This window comes from Buceros rhinoceros, unplaced genomic scaffold (assembly GCF_000710305.1).
Source record: "Buceros rhinoceros silvestris isolate BGI_N320 unplaced genomic scaffold, ASM71030v1 scaffold10964, whole genome shotgun sequence".
Lineage (NCBI taxonomy): Eukaryota > Metazoa > Chordata > Aves > Bucerotiformes > Bucerotidae > Buceros > Buceros rhinoceros.
This window is the reverse complement of record NW_010408862.1, coordinates 76,233-79,696: the sequence shown is the minus strand read 5'-3', so window position 1 is coordinate 79,696 and position 3,464 is coordinate 76,233. Positions and strand designations below refer to the sequence as shown.

Sequence of the window (3,464 nt, the reverse complement as noted above, 5' to 3'; positions counted from 1 at the left end):
AGCAGTTTGAAAACCGTTGTCTCGTGGCAGATAAGGTGTGAGGTGTGATGAGTCAGATGCCTCAGCTGGTGGATGATAGAGGAACAGTGACAAACAGCTGAGAGGGGGAACTTTTGGTAGGGGGGTCTGAAAGGGTGACTGTCCTTGGCCTCAGTCAGCATGCTGGCAGCTAGTACTCGTCTCAGGAAACTGTAGAAGCTTTGGGTGCAGAAAATCTGGAACAGACCTGCAGAGTCTGAAGCGGTACAGCTGTTTAACAAAAACATGGGAGAAAGGCGTTGCTTTTTTACTGTAATGAGTGTATATATATCAGGCTAACAGCCCCTGGTGTCTGACACTGCTGAGAGAAAATCTGCAGGGTTGTATTTTTAATAAATTATGAATACTCACATAAACACATCATGGAATGAGCTGATCCTGCATGGTGGTTTTTTGACAATATTAATACAGGATACACAGTGTATATGTACGTGGTTGATTTCATCCAAGCTTTGCACAAGCATGTTGATCTGTTGTGCGCAATGGATCTATTAGTTTCTAAGGTTGTAGTTGAAATTCTGCTATTTCTAGTGTTTGTAGCCGTAAGGTTACATTTTTGGTAATAAAATAAAGATTTTATTATTTTTTACGTTTTTAGCTTCCGACAAAGTAGAATCTTAAATTCACTTTTCATTCTCTCCACGTCATAGTCGCATTGCCACTCAGAATTTTTTAAACAGTAAAAACTATTTTAAATTGGCTTTTTATTATTACTGTTAACAGTCTTTAATGCTTTTTTGTCCATAAGGCTGCACCTCTTGTTTTACTCAGCATTTAACAAAATTACATGTTTTTTATTTACTTAGATATTCTCTTACAGAGACAGATATTTAAGGAATGACTGAGTTTCATTTGTAGGTGTGTATTAATAGAGAATAAACATAATTTCTTTCAAGCTTGCTAAATTAGAGTGCAATATATGGGTAACTTCATGTTTTACTTGTGTTTTAACAGTGAAAGCAAGTTGAATACATTGGTCCAGAAACTTCATGATTTCCTGGCTCACTCATCAGAAGAATCTGAGGACGCAAACTCTCCTCCAGCACTATCTAAAAACAAAACCATAAGTAAAAAGACATTTTATGGTTTATTTTCAGTGTATATATGATTCTAAAGTCAAATAACTGTATTGCACTTCGCTGGGGCAATTAGCAAAGTCCTAGTGCGATTTAAGTGGTGATACCTTAATAGACACACAGTAGGCCTTTGATACGCTATTTCTTTCTGTTCTGAATCTTTTCTAAGTATGGGGAAAAAAAAAGCTAGTCCTGCTGCTAGATTACCTTCTCTGAAACATGAGATGCAAACATGCCTGTATTTGCTGTGGTAGTGGATCCTTGGTCAGTTTTCCAGAATGTGTAAGTGCAGTATCTTGCTTTTTTCTGCTGAAGTAAAGCTTTTGCAGTCATAAGAGTACTGAATAAAATGTATTTCCAACTTTAACTAGGTTAAATTGATTTCCTGGTTTAACTAGGGCTGGATACAGGTGCAAAACCTTTCAAGCCCTGGTGTTTGAGCTACAGGTGGTGCTGAAGTGATTGAGTACAGGAGGATGAGTGTGTGGGGGCTGTGTTAGGCAGTTTCTTTTCAAACTCCTATTGTTCTGAGTAATAAACTTACATGGATTATGTGCAGTTACTATCTTGTAATGTTTTGTTTTAAGAGGCAGTCTGCTGCCATGTGGTGCTAACTTCCCTGTGTCAGCGCCTAACTGAACTGTTAACATAGAAACAAAAATTATTCCTGTGATACTTCAGCAGAATAATAAACTCAAGTGTGATGTAGATGCATTTCAAAGTGAAATTTTGCTGAGGGACGTGCTGGGAAAAGAAATTGTTTCCCTTTGTCTTGTGTAGTTATGAAGTAGAATTTGGCTCCTTGCCTTAAAAAACAGATTTCCTCTGAAATGGGTACACTTGCTAATTAATAGCAGACATGTTTCAGTGTCGTTTTTGAGATCTCAGATTTATTTCTTAAAAAAGAACATATTAAAGTTGAAAAAAACCACTTAAATATTAAGAAATGCCAGAATTAACTCTGCAGATTTACTTCCTCTTGAGCTTTCTGTGCAGAATGATCATGTCTTTAGCAAATATGTTATTTTATTTTATTTTTTTAATCTGCAGGATGCTCATACAGTGTGCACATGATAGACGTGATAGGGGCCAAATCAGGTTTACGTAGTAATGGAACTCGGTTTGTTCTAGCATTTGGAAGATACGTGAACTCCTAGGTAGAGCATTGCGAGGGGGGGGATGGCGATGGAGATGGTTTCGTGGTTCAGGAGAGCCCTGCAGCAGATGGAGCATGCGCAGCTGGGTCAGCACCAGGAGCTGGGAGGGAAGCAGCATGCTCAGTCATTCTGTGGGGACGGTGCAAGCGCAGCCCAGTCACACATAGAAGCTGGCAGTGGGAGTTCAGCTGCTTCGGGATTAGCAGCCTGAATGCAGAATCTGCAGAGATTGTAGCTGCCAGAATCAAAGAAATCTCTACTGACCATGTACAAAGTGCTATTTTCCATGGCTTTATCACATGGGCAGAAATGGTCAAGAGTAGGAGGTTAGGGGAGCAGTGGTAGTCTCCGGAAGAAATGTCACCCCTCTTCCAAATTGCAGGTTCTTTCCTCAGAATGGGGGAATGCCTGTAATATTCCACAGGAGAAATTTCAGGTGCTTCAGAGGGCCAAAAACTTTGTGCATTTCCATCCTTTATTCCTCCCTGCCTTAGCTTTACATGCAGAAATCGCTGAATAGTTTAGGCTGCGTTTCACCCAAACAGTTCAGCCTAGGTCAGATACCCGGCGTGGTATTTCCTTATCAAAGTGGTTTTTTTTAAAGTGTTAGAGAAAATTGTTTGGTTTTCACAAACCTGAAGTTTAAGGATGCAGTAAGTTGCAGTGCTGGCATTCTTACCTTAAAATCACCAGTGGTCCTGATAGGTATTGTGTAATAATAGTACCACTTCACTTGCACGTGTCTCAGTAGAGCATCTATTAAAATGCTGCTATTACTGAGACTTTTGAGCAACTTCATACGAGTGTCATTGAATCACTGAACTTTGAGAGTTCTCTTCCATTACCCGGAGTGGTGGATGGATTCCACAGAATCCTCTACCATACCCTGTATCAAATGGGATTTCTGTCCGTGGTTCCCAGATTTAATATTGTGTTTTTAATGTCAAAATGTGTAAGAGAAAATACTTAAAGTAACTTCTTAGAAATTAAAAAAATACACTATTTCTGCATATACAGTTGCACTTTCATTTCTTCAGCATTTCTTGGCCAGTGGGAAGGCTGACTTTCAGCCTGTCAGCAACTTAACTGGAAGTAATTTCTAAATTATTTCAGAGAAATTCATGCCATCCACAGACTGTGTCTTGTTGTGCAACAGTTTGTCTCTGAAAATCACACAGTTGTCTTTATTCCT

The 3,464-nt window shown here is 39.2% G+C and overlaps 1 protein-coding gene across 1 annotated transcript in view; it reads left to right on the top strand.

Moving 5' to 3' along the window:
• The first annotated feature begins 1,000 nt into the window (after window positions 1–1,000).
• The window catches only part of ATRX (alpha thalassemia/mental retardation syndrome X-linked), a 60,230-nt gene continuing 57,766 nt past the window's right edge, over window positions 1,001–3,464 (top strand). The window contains exon 1 of the mRNA XM_010135029.1: window positions 1,001–1,124. The gene's annotated coding sequence lies outside the window, so the exon portion shown is untranslated. The remainder of the gene's footprint in view (window positions 1,125–3,464) is intronic.